The 17,901-nt window shown below is 42.6% G+C and overlaps 1 protein-coding gene across 1 annotated transcript in view; it reads right to left on the bottom strand.

Annotated features, from left to right (window-relative positions):
• Nucleotides 1–17,901, bottom strand: part of LOC115177466 (E3 ubiquitin-protein ligase znrf2) — a 93,971-nt gene that overhangs the window by 22,161 nt on the left and 53,909 nt on the right. The window lies entirely within an intron of this gene.

Raw genomic sequence — 17,901 nt, 5'->3', positions numbered from 1 at the left:
ACCATAACACAGCATCACACACCCGAACCCCTCCACCCAGCCATCACAACATTCTCTCTGACATTACAAACTGAATTCTCCCTATTACATTCTCCTGCAATTACATTCTATGAGTCACACTCAATAATCTCCCTGTGATATTAACAGCAAATATGAATTAAAATGAGGTGATATTTAACACTGATTACGAAGCTTGTCTTGACATTATCACTATGATGCAGCAGATTGCCGAGACGCCCTTTAAACGGAGATTATTCATGATCGTGTTTGGTAGCTCTGCACTAAACAGTTAACACAAGTCGACAGCCAAACAGACTGACAGACAGGGTTAATGTTGTTATTGATGATGTGGTATGATAACGTGTGGTTAGTGTAGGACTGATAGGGGTAGTATAGGGGTTAATGTTGTTATCGAGGATGTGGTATGATAACGTGTGGTTAGTGTAGGACTGATAGGGGTAGTATAGGGGTTAATGTTGTTATCGATGATGTGGTATGATAACGTGTGGTTAGTGTAGGACTGATAGGGGTAGTATAGGGGTTAATGTTGTTATCGATGATGTGGTATGATAACGTGTGGTTAGTGTAGGACTGATAGGGGTAGTATAGGGGTTAATGTTGTTATTGATGATGTGGTATGATAACGTGTGGTTAGTGTAGGACTGATAGGGGTAGTATAGGGGTTAATGTTATTGATGATGTGGTATGATAACGTGTGGTTAGTGTAGGACTGATAGGGGTAGTATAGGGGTTAATGTTGTTATTGATGATGTGGTATGATAACGTGTGGTTAGTGTAGGACTGATAGGGGTAGTATAGGGGTTAATGTTGTTATTGATGATGTGGTATGATAACGTGTGGTTAGTGTAGGACTGATAGGGGTAGTATAGGGGTTAATGTTGTTATTGATGATGTGGTATGATAACGTGTGGTTAGTGTAGGACTGATAGGGGTAGTATAGGGGTTAATGTTGTTATTGATGATGTGGTATGATAACGTGTGGTTAGTGTAGGACTGATAGGGGTAGTATAGGGGTTAATGTTGTTATTGATGATGTGGTATGATAACGTGTGGTTAGTGTAGGACTGATAGGGGTAGTATAGGGGTTAATGTTGTTATTGATGATGTGGTATGATAACGTGTGGTTAGTGTAGGACTGATAGGGGTAGTATAGGGGTTAATGTTGTTATTGATGATGTGGTATGATAACGTGTGGTTAGTGTAGGACTGATAGGGGTAGTATAGGGGTTAATGTTGTTATTGATGATGTGGTATGATAACGTGTGGTTAGTGTAGGACTGATAGGGGTAGTATAGGGGTTAATGTTGTTATTGATGATGTGGTATGATAACGTGTGGTTAGTGTAGGACTGATAGGGGTAGTATAGGGGTTAATGTTGTTATCGATGATGTGGTATGATAACGTGTGGTTAGTGTAGGACTGATAGGGGTAGTATAGGGGTTAATGTTGTTATCGATGATGTGGTATGATAACGTGTGGTTAGTGTAGGACTGATAGGGGTAGTATAGGGGTTAATGTTGTTATCGATGATGTGGTATGATAACGTGTGGTTAGTGTAGGACTGATAGGGGTAGTATAGGGGTTAATGTTGTTATCGATGATGTGGTATGATAACGTGTGGTTAGTGTAGGACTGATAGGGGTAGTATAGGGGTTAATGTTGTTATCGATGATGTGGTATGATAACGTGTGGTTAGTGTAGGACTGATAGGGGTAGTATAGGGGTTAATGTTGTTATCGATGATGTGGTATGATAACGTGTGGTTAGTGTAGGACTGATAGGGGTAGTATAGGGGTTAATGTTGTTATTGATGATGTGGTATGATAACGTGTGGTTAGTGTAGGACTGATAGGGGTAGTATAGGGGTTAATGTTGTTATTGATGATGTGGTAGTAGTATAGGGGTTAATGTTGTTATTGATGATGTGGTATGATAACGTTTGGTTAGTGTAGGACTGATAGGGGTAGTATAGGGGTTAATGTTGTTATTTATGATGTGGTAGTAGTATAGGGGTTAATGTTGTTATTGATGATGTGGTATGATAACGTGTGGTTAGTGTAGGACTGATAGGGGTAGTATAGGGGTTAATGTTGTTATTGATGATGTGGTATGATAACGTGTGGTTAGTATAGGACTGATAGGGGTAGTACAGGGTTAATGTTGTTATTGATGATGTGGTATGATAACGTGTGGTTAGTATAGGACTGATAGGGGTAGTATAGGGGTTAATGTTGTTATTGATGATGTGGTATGATAACGTGTGGTTAGTGTAGGACTGATAGGGGTAGTATAGGGGTTAATGTTGTTATTGATGATGTGGTATGATAACGTGTGGTTAGTGTAGGACTGATAGGGGTAGTATAGGGGTTAATGTTGTTATTGATGATGTGGTATGATAACGTGTGGTTAGTGTAGGACTGATAGGGGTAGTATAGGGGTTAATGTTGTTATTGATGATGTGGTATGATAACGTGTGGTTAGTGTAGGACTGATAGGGGTAGTATAGGGGTTAATGTTGTTATCGATGATGTGGTATGATAACGTGTGGTTAGTGTAGGACTGATAGGGGTAGTATAGGGTTAATGTTGTTATTGATGATGTGGTATGATAACGTGTGGTTAGTGTAGGACTGATAGGGGTAGTATAGGGTTAATGTTGTTATTGATGATGTGGTATGATAACGTGTGGTTAGTGTAGGACTGATAGGGGCAGTATAGGGGTTAATGTTGTTTTTGATGATGTGGTATGATAACGTGTGGTTAGTGTAGGACTGATAGGGGTAGTATAGGGGTTAATGTTGTTATTGATGATGTGGTATGATAACGTGTGGTTAGTGTAGGACTGATAGGGGTAGTATAGGGGTTAATGTTGTTATCGAGGATGTGGTATGATAACGTGTGGTTAGTGTAGGACTGATAGGGGTAGTATAGGGGTTAATGTTGTTATCGAGGATGTGGTATGATAACGTGTAGGACTGATAGGGGTAGTATAGGGGTTAATGTTGTTATCGATGATGTGGTATGATAACGTGTGGTTAGTGTAGGACTGATAGGGGTAGTATAGGGGTTAATGTTGTTATTGATGATGTGGTATGATAACGTGTAGGACTGATAGGGGTAGTATGGGGGTTAATGTTGTTATCGATGATGTGGTATGATAACGTGTGGTTAGTGTAGGACTGATAGGGGTAGTATAGGGGTTAATGTTGTTATCGATGATGTGGTATGATAACGTGTGGTTAGTGTAGGACTGATAGGGGTAGTATAGGGGTTAATGTTGTTATCGATGATGTGGTATGATAACGTGTGGTTAGTGTAGGACTGATAGGGGTAGTATAGGGGTTAATGTTGTTATCGATGATGTGGTATGATAACGTGTGGTTAGTGTAGGACTGATAGGGGTAGTATAGGGGTTAATGTTGTTATTGATGATGTGGTATGATAACGTGTGGTTAGTGTAGGACTGATAGGGGTAGTATAGGGGTTAATGTTGTTATCGATGATGTGGTATGATAACGTGTGGTTAGTGTAGGACTGATAGGGGTAGTATAGGGGTTAATGTTGTTATCGATGATGTGGTATGATAACGTGTGGTTAGTGTAGGACTGATAGGGGTAGTATAGGGTTAATGTTGTTATCGATGATGTGGTATGATAACGTGTGGTTAGTGTAGGACTGATAGGGGTAGTATAGGGGTTAATGTTGTTATCGATGATGTGGTATGATAACGTGTGGTTAGTGTAGGACTGATAGGGGTAGTATAGGGGTTAATGTTGTTATGGATGATGTGGTATGATAACGTGTGGTTAGTGTAGGACTGATAGGGGTAGTATAGGGGTTAATGTTGTTATGGATGATGTGGTATGATAACGTGTGGTTAGTGTAGGACTGATAGGGGTAGTATAGGGTTAATGTTGTTATTGATGATGTGGTATGATAACATGTGGTTAGTGTAGGACTGATAGGGGTAGTACAGGGTTAATGTTGTTATTGATGATGTGGTATGATAACGTGTGGTTAGTGTAGGACTGATAGGGGTAGTATAGGGGTTAATGTTGTTATCGATGATGTGGTATGATAACGTGTGGTTAGTGTAGGACTGATAGGGGTAGTATAGGGGTTAATGTTGTTATCGATGATGTGGTATGATAACGTGTGGTTAGTGTAGGACTGATAGGGGTAGTATAGGGGTTAATGTTGTTATTGATGATGTGGTATGATAACGTGTGGTTAGTGTAGGACTGATAGGGGTAGTATAGGGGTTAATGTTGTTATTGATGATGTGGTATGATAACGTGTGGTTAGTGTAGGACTGATAGGGGTAGTATAGGGTTAATGTTGTTATTGATGATGTGGTATGATAACGTGTGGTTAGTGTAGGACTGATAGGGGTAGTATAGGGGTTAATGTTGTTATTGATGATGTGGTATGATAACGTGTGGTTAGTGTAGGACTGACAGGGGTAGTATAGGGTTAATGTTGTTATTGATGATGTGGTATGATAACGTGTGGTTAGTGTAGGACTGATAGGGGTAGTATAGGGGTTAATGTTATTATGGATGATGTGGTATGATAACGTGTGGTTAGTGTAGGACTGATAGGGGTAGTATAGGGGTTAATGTTGTTATTGATGATGTGGTATGATAACGTGTGGTTAGTGTAGGACTGATAGGGGTAGTATAGGGTTAATGTTGTTATTGATGATGTGGTATGATAACGTGTGGTTAGTGTAGGACTGATAGGGGTAGTATAGGGGTTAATGTTGTTATTGATGATGTGGTATGATAACGTGTGGTTAGTGTAGGACTGATAGGGGTAGTATAGGGGTTAATGTTGTTATTGATGATGTGGTATGATAACGTGTGGTTAGTGTAGGACTGATAGGGGTAGTATAGGGGTTAATGTTGTTATCGATGATGTGGTATGATAACGTGTGGTTAGTGTAGGACTGATAGGGGTAGTATAGGGGTTAATGTTGTTATCGATGATGTGGTATGATAACGTGTGGTTAGTGTAGGACTGATAGGGGTAGTATAGGGTTAATGTTGTTATTGATGATGTGGTATGATAACGTGTGGTTAGTGTAGGACTGATAGGGGTAGTATAGGGGTTAATGTTGTTATTGATGATGTGGTATGATAACGTGTGGTTAGTGTAGGACTGATAGGGGTAGTATAGGGGTTAATGTTGTTATCGATGATGTGGTATGATAACGTGTGGTTAGTGTAGGACTGATAGGGGTAGTATAGGGTTAATGTTGTTATCGATGATGTGGTATGATGACGTGTGGTTAGTGTAGGACTGATAGGGGTAGTATAGGGGTTAATGTTGTTATCGATGATGTGGTATGATGACGTGTGGTTAGTGTAGGACTGATAGGGGTAGTATAGGGGTTAATGTTGTTATGGATGATGTGGTATGATGACGTGTGGTTAGTGTAGGACTGATAGGGGTAGTATAGGGGTTAATGTTGTTATGGATGATGTGGTATGATAACGTGTGGTTAGTGTAGGACTGATAGGGGTAGTATAGGGTTAATGTTGTTATTGATGATGTGGTATGATAACGTGTGGTTAGTGTAGGACTGATAGGGGTAGTATAGGGGTTAATGTTGTTATCGATGATGTGGTATGATAACGTGTGGTTAGTGTAGGACTGATAGGGGTAGTATAGGGGTTAATGTTGTTATCGATGATGTGGTATGATAACGTGTGGTTAGTGTAGGACTGATAGGGGTAGTATAGGGGTTAATGTTGTTATCGATGATGTGGTATGATAACGTGTGGTTAGTGTAGGACTGATAGGGGTAGTATAGGGGTTAATGTTGTTATCGATGATGTGGTATGATAACGTGTGGTTAGTGTAGGACTGATAGGGGTAGTATAGGGTTAATGTTGTTATTGATGATGTGGTATGATAACGTGTGGTTAGTGTAGGACTGATAGGGGTAGTATAGGGTTAATGTTGTTATTGATGATGTGGTATGATAACGTGTGGTTAGTGTAGGACTGATAGGGGTAGTATAGGGGTTAATGTTGTTATTGATGATGTGGTATGATAACGTGTGGTTAGTGTAGGACTGATAGGGGTAGTATAGGGGTTAATGTTGTTATTGATGATGTGGTATGATAACGTGTGGTTAGTGTAGGACTGATAGGGTAGTAGGGGTTAATGTTGTTATTGATGATGTGGTATGATAACGTGTGGTTAGTGTAGGACTGATAGGGGTAGTATAGGGGTTAATGTTGTTATTGATGATGTGGTATGATAACGTGTGGTTAGTGTAGGACTGATAGGGGTAGTATAGGGGTTAATGTTGTTATTGATGATTGTGGTAGATAACGTGTGGTTAGTGTAAGGACTTGATAGGGGTAGTATAGGGGTTAATGTTGTTATTGATGGATGTGGTATGATACGTGGTGGTTAGTGTAGGACTGATAGGGGGTAGTATAGGGGTTAATGTTGTTATTGATGATGTTGTATGATAACGTGTGGTTAGTGTAGGACTGATAGGGGTAGTATAGGGGTTAATGTTGTTATCGATGATGTGGGTATGATAACGTGTGGTTAGTGAGGACTGATAGGGGTAGTATAGGGGTTAATGTTGTTATCGATGATGTGGTATGATAACGTGTGGTTAGTGTAGGACTGATAGGGGTAGTATAGGGTTAATGTTGTTATTGATGATGTGGTATGATAACGTGTGGTTAGTGTAGGACTGATAGGGGTAGTATAGGGGTTAATGTTGTTATTGATGATGTGGTAGTAGTATAGGGGTTAATGTTGTTATTGATGATGTGGTATGATAACGTGTGGTTAGTGTAGGACTGATAGGGGTAGTATAGGGGTTAATGTTGTTATTGATGATGTGGTATGATAACGTGTGGTTAGTGTAGGACTGACAGGGGTAGTATAGGGGTTAATGTTATTATTGATGATGTGGTATGATAACGTGTGGTTAGTGTAGGACTGATAGGGGTAGTATAGGGTTAATGTTGTTATCGATGATGTGGTATGATAACGTGTGGTTAGTATAGGACTGATAGGGGTAGTATAGGGGTTAATGTTGTTATTGATGATGTGGTATGATAACGTGTGGTTAGTGTAGGACTGATAGGGGTAGTATAGGGGTTAATGTTGTTATTGATGATGTGGTATGATAACGTGTGGTTAGTGTAGGACTGATAGGGGTAGTATAGGGTTAATGTTGTTATTGATGATGTGGTATGATAACGTGTGGTTAGTGTAGGACTGATAGGGGTAGTATAGGGGTTAATGTTGTTATTGATGATGTGGTATGATAACGTGTGGTTAGTGTAGGACTGATAGGGGTAGTACAGGGTTAATGTTGTTATTGATGATGTGGTATGATAACGTGTGGTTAGTGTAGGACTGATAGGGGTAGTACAGGGTTAATGTTGTTATTGATGATGTGGTATGATAACGTGTGGTTAGTGTAGGACTGATAGGGGTAGTATAGGGGTTAATGTTGTTATTGATGATGTGGTATGATAACGTGTGGTTAGTGTAGGACTGATAGGGGTAGTATAGGGGTTAATGTTGTTATTGATGATGTGGTATGATAACGTGTGGTTAGTGTAGGACTGATAGGGGTAGTATAGGGGTTAATGTTGTTATTGATGATGTGGTATGATAACGTGTGGTTAGTGTAGGACTGATAGGGGTAGTATAGGGGTTAATGTTGTTATTGATGATGTGGTATGATAACGTGTGGTTAGTGTAGGACTGATAGGGGTAGTATAGGGGTTAATGTTGTTATTGATGATGTGGTATGATAACGTGTGGTTAGTGTAGGACTGATAGGGGTAGTATAGGGGTTATGTTGTTATTGATGATGTGGTATGATAACGTGTGGGTTAGTGTAGGACTGATAGGGGTAGTATAGGGGTTAATGTTATCGATGATGTTGTATGATAACGTGTGGTTAGTGTAGGACTGATAGGGGTAGTAATAGGGGTTTATGTTTGTTATCGATGATGTGGTATGATAACGTGTGGTTAGTGTAGGACTGATAGGGTAGTAATAGGGGTTAATGTTGTTATTGATGATGTGGTATGATAACGTGTGGTTAGTGTAGGACTGATAGGGGTAGTATAGGGGTTAATGTTGTTATTGATGATGTGGTAGTAGTATAGGGGTTAATGTTGTTATTGATGATGTGGTATGATAACGTGTGGTTAGTGTAGGACTGATAGGGGTAGTATAGGGGTTAATGTTGTTATTGATGATGTGGTATGATAACGTGTGGTTAGTGTAGGACTGACAGGGGTAGTATAGGGGTTAATGTTATTATTGATGATGTGGTATGATAACGTGTGGTTAGTGTAGGACTGATAGGGGTAGTATAGGGTTAATGTTGTTATCGATGATTTGGTATGATAACGTTGTGGTTAGTATAGGACTGATAGGGGTAGTATAGGGGTTAATGTTGTTATTGATGATGTGGTATGAAACGTGGGGTTGTGTAGGACTGATAGGGGTAGTATAGGGGTTAATGTTGTTATTGATGATGTGGTATGATAACGTGTGGTTAGTGTAGGACTGATAGGGGTAGTACAGGGTTAATGTTGTTTGTTATTGATGATCGTGGTATGAGAACGTGTGGTTAGTGTAGGACCTGAATTAGGGGTAGTATCAGGGTTAATGTTGTTATTGATGAGTGGTATGATAACGTGTGGTTAGTGTAGGACTGATAGGGTAGTACAGGGTTAATGTTGTATTGATGATGTGGTATGATACGTGTGGTTAGTGTAGGACTGATAGGGGTAGTATAGGGGTTAAGGTTGTTATTGATGATGTGTATGATAACGTGTGGTTAGTGTAGGACTGATAGGGGTATATAGGGGTTAATGTTGTTATTGATGATGTGGTATGATAACGTGTGGTTAGTGTAGGACTGATAGGGGTAGTATAGGGGTTAATGTTGTTATTGATGATGTGGTATGATACGTGTGGTTAGTGTAGGACTGATAGGGGTAGTATAGGGGTTAATGTTGTTATTGATGATGTGGTATGATAACTGTGGTTAGTGTAGGACTGATAGGGGTAGTATAGGGGTTAATGTTGTTATCGATGATGTGGTATGATAACGTGTGGTTAGTGTAGGACTGATAGGGGTAGTATAGGGGTTAATGTTGTTATCGATGATGTGGTATGATAACGTGTGGTTAGTGTAGGACTGATAGGGGTAGTATAGGGGTTAATGTTGTTATCGATGATGTGGTATGATAACGTGTGGTTAGTGTAGGACTGATAGGGGTAGTATAGGGGTTAATGTTGTTATTGATGATGTGGTAGTAGTATAGGGGTTAATGTTGTTATCGATGATGTGGTATGATAACGTGTGGTTAGTGTAGAACTGATAGGGGTAGTATAGGGTTAATGTTGTTATTGATGATGTGGTATGATATGTGTGTGTGTGTGTCCGGACTGATCGAGTCTGTCACCTTGGTCTACAAGGCTCCTGGGATAAAGGGATTATTCAGCCAGTGGCCAACAGGTTCTCACCTCAAGGCCCTGTCCTCTCTGCCTATCATACCCATTATATCCTGCAGCTCACTATAGTATACACAGTGTGTGTGTGTGTGTGTGTGTGTGTGTATTTCCAGATTATTTCCTGTAAAATACATCCATATAATATATCAGTCATCCTGATGTGTGCATGCAAACAGACCCACAGGCACATTAACCTAACCATTTCATGCAGAAGAATTACCTGTCGCATAAAAACGACCGTCATGTCGGTACAATTTGATACATTAGGACAGACCATTTGTTTGTTCCACAAGGTGGGATCTTGTGTCAGTAAAATGAATTATGTGAGAAATGGCGTTGGTAATGCCTTTATGTGCAAACATTGATATAATAATCATCATATCGAAATAAACGCATGATACGCGCCCACCGTCACAACGTGAAAAAGCATTTCAAGTTCACAAGCAGATGAAATAAGTTATGATGTACTTCACATTGTGGTTAAGTGCATGGTGATCATGCACATTTCCAATAGGCTAAATATGGAGGGTAGGCTATTATTTCAATGCTGTTGACATAATGATAGGTGCTTGGCTGCCAATTCTTAAACAAAATGATCTCGCTCTTATCCATATCTAATCATATGTCCACTTTATCAGCCAAGTCTTGTCTAGAGAGAGAGCCTGAAGCAAAACTAGATTGTGCATGTTTGTGTGACAAAACCACCTGTAGTTGAAATTGTGATTGAAACCCATGTAACTTATGTATTTTAATTGGTACATGGGAACTTAACTGCAGAAGTCATTTTTGAGTGCACTTCGTCATCACGCAGCCTTTTGTCCACAACAAGTGGTGGGAACATGCACATATTGTTTATATGCAGATTTTAGAATATTCGCATGAAAATCTGTCTCCAATTGGATGGAACCCCAGCTATGGACACACACACCAGGATGACTGATGTATTACGAGGATGCACTTTCCAGGAAATGAATCTGGAAATACTCAGTCACAACACACACCCGTGTAGACCCTGCACTCCTACAGGCAACAATCAATCTCTAGCCCAACTCAACTCTGCAGGGGTACAGTTACGTCTACAGATCTGAAGACAATACTGTAGAAAATTCGGGGGGTAGCCCCATTCGGGGGGGGGGGTAGCCCCATCATAGCTGGAGCCCGATCTGGGACTCGGGCCCGAGTTTAGCGAATGTAAAACACCTTAACAATTAGACCAAGAGGTCCGAACCTCTTGACGAGGTTGCTAGGTGTTGGGTTAAGGTCGCTACATTACCCCCTTTCCTTCGGGAGAGCGTGTCCCCACACTTCTCTTTACCAAGTCTCTCACATCACATGTACACGCCTCTTCAATGGCTTCACGGGCGCAATCCCACTTCTGACACCAGTGTGTGTGTGTGTGTGTGTGTGTGCGTCCGGGTATTTTCAGAATAATTTCCTGGAAAATGCCTCTTCATAATATATGACTCATCCTGGTGTGTGTGCGTACAAACAGACACCAGTGTGTGTGTGTAGATATTGGCTGTACTAAATGCTAATCCCTTTCTGTGGGGAGGGTATTGGAGAGGAGGAGAGGAGTGTCCCACTTCCAGCAGGGACTAGAGGAGATAACAAGAGACAAGAGGTGAGAAATTCAAAGCTGATCTACTACACTACTCCCTCAGCATAAGCCTCAACAGACCCATTCAAATTGGGAAAGCAATCCTCCTCTGACTAACTGAGGGGGTTAATCATCTCTCCTTTACTCACCTCCTCTTCCCTCCCTCCATTTAGACACCAAGCTGACACCCTGCTGCTCTGGCACAGCAGACTAGTAGACGAGGCAGACCATGACGGGGAGAAGGGCAGCTGTGACTGTGTCTGCCCAGTGCACACAGAGTAGGGAGGTGTACTAGCATGGTATGTCTGCCAACTAGGCCTATAGGGCAGAATGGAGCACAGTGGGACTGTAGTATGGCCTGTCTGGCCAGCTGTAGGGACTAGGGGTCAGGTCCAGCCAGTCTGGACTCTGGATGTACTGAGTCAATACAGACCATCTAAAGGTGACGCAGACCGTCACATACTACGTGTTAATGCTGTCTGTATGATTGTTCACCTGACATCTCCAGCCTTCGCAAGAGAAGCTATCTATCTGTCTGACCACATGCAGTGTAATACAAACCCAACACGGCTGCTTGCTTGGTGTTAAAGGTAACACACTCCTATCTAATGACTGTCCTTTGTGTGTGTATCCTCTCTTTGTCTCTGGGTTATTTACTGTAAACCATGGCCACAGGAGGGGAGCAGCTGCATAATAACCAATGACCACATCAACACAGAGCAGGCCAGGGCTAGATCCAGGACCAACGGCCAGAAAACAGCAACTCAAACGTCTTACACCAACACACATAGACCCCAGTACTCCTACAGGCAACATACATACACAGAGAGACACAGAGAGACACAGAGAGACACAGAGAGACACAGAGAGAGAGAGAGGGGACACAAATGCGCGCACAAGAACACTACCAGATCTAACGAGCACACGAGGGGACAGCTTTATTACAGGCCATACTGTTTCTAACTATCTTAATCTCCCCCATAGAAACAACAGTGACAGCACCGTCAACAAAAACGGAAGGGATCTTTTGCAGCTCTGTAGAAGCCTGGGTCTGTACTTTGTCAATGGTAGGTTACGGGGGGACTCTTTGGGGAGATTCACCTATTGCTCACCTCTTGGCCACAGTACAGTAGACTATATGATCACAGACATGGACCCTTTCTCTCTCAGCTCATTCACTGTCAAGCCACTAACACCTCTGTCTGATCACAGCCAAATTACGTTGTTCCTCAAAAGAACAGACCTGGAAACAACCACACATTCACAGCCCAGTAAGCTGTACAACATCAGAAATTCATACAGATGGGCCCAAAACAGCACAGAAGAATACCAGAAAGCAACCTGGAACCAAAATATCCAAACACTCTTAGATAACTTTCTGGATACCACATTCACTCACAGTAAAGAAGGCATCAATCTAGCAGTACGAAACATCAACTATATATTCAGGCAAACGGCAAAAGAAGCACAATTGAAATTGATAAAAAACAAAACTAAAAAAATCACAGATGACAACTGGTTTGATGCAGATTGTAAAATTATAAGGAAAAAACTTAGAACACTATCCAACCAAAAGCACAGAGACCCAAATAATGGTGAATTACGCCTTCATTACTGTGAGACTTTAAAACTCTATAAACGTACACTCAGAACCAAAAAAGCACAGTACAACAGCAAGCAGCTGACACTAATTGAGGAGTCCATAAACACAAACAACTTTTGGCAAAATTGGAAAAAACTAAAAAAATCTAAACAAGAGGAATTAGCAATACAAAATGGTGACATATGGACAACCCATTTCAAAACACTCTACAACACCGTTCAAATTGACACAAACGCAGAACAACGCCAAATCCATGAGAAGTTGAATGGATTAGAAAAAGCTATAAAGGACAATCAAAACCCATTGGACTCCCCAATTACTGACCAGGAGCTCTATAAGAAACTTCAGGCTCTCAAATTTAAAAAAGCCTGCGGACCTGATGGCATCCTAAATGAGATGCTCAAACTCACTAGTGCAAAATTTCAATTGGCTATATTAAAATTGTTTAATTTGATCCTGAGTGTAGGTTATTTCCCTGACATCTGGAATCAAGGACTCATAACCCCAATCTTTAAGAATGGAGACAAATTTGACCCTAACAATTACAGAGGCATTTGTGTGAACAGTAACCTGGGGAAGGTTTTCTGTAGTATCATCAATGTAAGAGTTCTAAACTTCCTTAATAAGCACAATGTCTTGAGTAAAAGCCAAATTGGATTTATACCAAAACATCGCACAACTGATCATATTTACACCTTACACACCCTGATAGATAAACATGTCCACCAAAATAATACCAAAATATACACTTGCTTTATCGACTTCCAAAAAGCATTTGATTCTATTTGGCATACAGGACTGTTCTACAAAGTTATTGAAAGTGGTGTAGGGGGTAAAACATATGACATAATTAAATCAATGTATACTGGCAATACGTGCAGCATTAAAATTGGTAAGAAAAGGACAGAATTCTTTAACCAGGGGCGGGGCCTTCGTCAGGGTTGCAATCTGAGCCCTGCACTCTTCAATATTTACATTAACGAATTGGCCACTATTCTAGAAAAATCCTCAGCCCCTGGTGTTAGTCTCCACAATTCAGAAGTTAAATGCCTACTCTTCGCAGATGACCTATGCCTGCTGTCACCCACAGCACCTGGCCTACAGCAGAGCCTGGACCTGCTAGAGCAGTACTGCCAGACCTGGGCCCTGGCAGTAAACCCCAAAAAGACTAAAATAATGATTTTCCAGAGAAGATCCAGATCTCAGGGAATTAGACAAGTTCTCAATTGGTACAAAATATATAGAGTACTGTACACACTACAATTACTTAGGTTTAAAAATAAGCTCAACTGGACACCTTAATGAGGCAGTGAATGAACTGAGAGAGAAAGCACGCAGGGCATTCTACGCCATTAAAAAGCAAATTCAAATTGAAATACCTATTAAAATTTGGCTAAAACTAATTGAATATGTCATTGAACCAATTGCACTTTATGGCAGCGAGGTGTGGGGTCCACTTGCAAAACAAGATTTCATCAAATGGGACAAACACCCCATTGAAACCCTACATGCAGAGTTCTGTAAGATTCTCCTACGTGTCCAGAGGAAAACTACAAACAATGCATGCAGGGCAGAATTAGGCCAATATCCACTAATAATAAAAACTCAAAAAAGAGCAATTAAGTTTTGGAAACATCTAAAATACAGTGACCCCCTCTCATATCATTACCAAGCCCTGCAATGCCAAGAGCTGAGCAAAGAAAAGAGTCCCCTCATCCAGCTGGTCCTGGGGCTGAGTTCACAAACCTGTTCTACTAACACACTGAAGCCTCAGGACCAGAACATCCAATCAATCAGAATAAACCAAATTACAACACAGTCAAAACAAAACTACATTGCTTATTGGGAAACGCAAGCACAAACACAAAGCAAAATGCAGTGCTATCTGGCCCTAAATCGACAGTACACTATGGCTAAATATTTGACCATGGTTACTGATCAAAACCTTAGAAAAACCTTGACAAAGTACAGGCTCAGTGAGCACAGCCTTGCCATTGAGAAGGGTAGACACAGGAAAACCTGGCTCCCTGTAGAGGAAAGGCTGTGCAACCACTGCACAACAGCAGAACCTGAGACGGAGCTGCATTTCCTGACAAAATGTCAAAAATATAAAACAATTAGAGAGTGTCATTTCCCCAAATTTGAAACCCTTATTCAAGGTTTTAAAGACCTCTCTGATGAGGATAGGCTACCCATCCTGTTGGGGGAGGACGCAGAGAGCTGTGGGTTGGCAGCGCACTACATTGCTGCCTGCCATAAGTTGAGGGACAGTGTCTGACAGACCAATAAACCTGCACATGTCCTCAACTGTATGATTATTGTTGAATGTATGGTTATATTGACCGTTGGTTATTGTTGTTACTGTTGTCCCGTTGACAATTTTTGATTCTCATATTGTAAATATCCAAAGTAAGCTTTGGCAATATGTACATTGTTACGTCATGCCAATAAAGCGAATTGAGAGTGAGAGAGTGAGAGAGAGAGAGAGAGAGAGAGACTTTTTGTCTTTCTTTATTGAACCATTCTCATTTCATTTAAAACTCACCACCCAACCCCCCCCCCTTAAAAATAAAACCAAAAATACATCCTGTGATTCATACACCAACATCACAATACTCAAAACAATACCTACTCCTATAACCGTATATCCAAAACATCTTCCCCAGCTATACAGACAGCCCCCCCAACACACCATATCTCCTGAAACATCTCCACACTTTTTATCATTTTATAGAACTCAAACTCAACCCTAAGGCGCGCAGAGACCATCCCATTAAACAATAGTAAAGGGTCTGTTATCCCCCCACCTTTGACCCTGTTCCTCCTTGTTAGCCAAATAGACAACTTCGCCTGAGCAAACAGAAAATTCAACAAAACACATTTGGCCTTCTCCTTATTTGAATACCTGTATCCCATTATGAACACCCCAACAGTAAAGACCACCCCCAACCTCTCACACAGACATTCCAACAGAGACATTAATGGAATTAACCTGGTGCACACAGAAAACACATGGTGCACTGTTTCTTTCATTTTACAGAAAGGACACTCCTGCCCAACTCCCGGTTCAACCCGTGCCAGCCAGCTGTTAGTGGCCAGGGCTCCATGTAGAACCCTCCACTGGAGGTCCCCTGACCTCTTTGGTGCTGGGGGTTTGTAGAGCCCCCTCCATCTAAAACCCACCATACTCTCCTCCCCACATACCCCCTGCCACTGATGTGCCTTTACTCCTGTTAGGCTCCTAATGTTCCTCACCTTAACACAGAGGTTGTAGAGGGCTTTACCTCCCACCCCTTCAAACTCACCCAGGCTCGGAGTGTTAAGATCTAACAAGTCCTCCAGACCCCCTTGCCAGTCTCCAGTCTCTGCCTTCACCTGCAGTGGCGGAAAGCTTGGTGGCCCCTCTCCCTTTGGCTGCTCAAACATCCCTCTTACCGGCTCAGACAGTGCCTCCTGGACCTCCTCCAGGAATCTCTCCAGTAGCCTAAGAGACATTATCCCTGTTTGCTGTGCCAAGACTTCCGGGCTTTTCCACCCCTCCTCTCCCAGCAGTCTCAAGTCACCCAGCCTTTTTATACCCCCTGCCATCAGTTGTCTCTGCAGGGTGGCCGACTGGACCGATCTCAAAGGGATGGCTGGGTTGTGGAAGATAGGCTCCTCCCACACCCACAGCCCAGGCTCCACACCCCCTTCTCGTGTGGGCCTTAGCAGCTGCCAGGCCCTCAGCACCCCAGAGTAAAAGTCTGAGAGACCTGCTGTACTCAGCCTCTCCAGCCTCATGAGGAACAGCTGCCGATCCAAACCTAATCCGCCAGCTCTCCTCAGCAGCGCGCATGCTGGTTCCCTCCAGCCAACGTCAGTATGGTACAGCAGTCTCTGCACCGCCTTTAGCCGGAACGCAGCCATCCTGCTCTCCAGTTCCACCAGGCCCTGTCCTCCTTCATGGACGGTCATATACAACACTGCTGCCCTCAGCCAGTGATGGCCCGACCAGAAGAAGTCCACCAGCTTGCGTTGCAGGTCTGCGAGCAGACCGGCGGGGGGGTTGAGGACAGCCAGTTTATGCCACAGGGAAGATGCCACCAGGTTGTTAATTATCAGCACCCTCCCTCTATATGACACTTGGGACAGGAGCCACCTCCACCTGGCCAGTCTTGACACCACTGCCTGTGACAGCCCCTCCCAGTTCTTCCTGACCCACCTCTCCGAGCCCAGGTACACCCCCAACACTTTAAGCCCTTCACAACCCCACTGCAAACCCCCTGGAAGCAGAGGAGGAGCCCTATCCCCCCATGCCCCGCATAACAGAGCTTTGCTCTTGCCCCAGTTTACCTTAGCTGAAGAAGCTCCCTCGTACACCTTCAGACTGGTCTCCAGTGCCTGCATATCTTGGCCATCCCTGACCATCACAGAAACATCATCTGCATATGCTGACACTGCTATTCCTGTCAACACATCCATGCCTGTCCAGCACACTCCCTGCAGTCTCCTGCGTAGCAGTCCTAAAAAAGGCTCAATGGCTAGTGTGTATAACTGCCCAGATAGAGGGCATCCTTGTCTAATGCCCCGTCTCACCCAGACTGGCCTACTGAGCCCCCCTCCCACCTTGACCATGCATGACGCCCCAGCATACAACAGCTTCACACAGGTCAAAAAACTCCTCCCAAACCCAAACACAGACATCACATTAAACAGATACTCATGGTCCACTCTATCAAAAGCCTTCTCTTGATCTAAAGAGACCAGTCCGAAGTTCACATTAGACCCTCTCGACAAGTCCAACATGTCCCTAATTAAGAACAAGTTGTCCGTGATTGAGCGTCCCGGTACACAATATGTTTGGTCTTTATGTACTATCGAGTCCAAGTGGGACTTCAGTCTGTTAGAGAGGACCTTGGCAAATATCTTGTAGTCCGCACAGAGCAATGCCACAGGCCTCCAGTTCTTAAGTTCACACAAGTCTCCTTTTTTGGGCAGGAGAGTCAGAGCCGCCCGACGGCAGCTCATCGGCAACTCCCCTACCCCGACGCATTCACGCAACACGCAAAAGAAGTCCCGTCCAACTATTCCCCAGAATTTTTTATAAAACTCCACTGGGAGTCCATCAACCCCCGGTGCACGACCGGTGGACATCTGGGTTACGGCCTCTGCCAGTTCATGGGACA

Source organism: Salmo trutta, chromosome 37 (assembly GCF_901001165.1).
Source record: "Salmo trutta chromosome 37, fSalTru1.1, whole genome shotgun sequence".
NCBI classification, from domain to species: Eukaryota; Metazoa; Chordata; class Actinopteri; order Salmoniformes; family Salmonidae; genus Salmo; species Salmo trutta.
The sequence above is the reverse complement of the archived record's forward strand: the minus strand, read 5'-3'. Positions and strand labels throughout refer to the sequence as shown.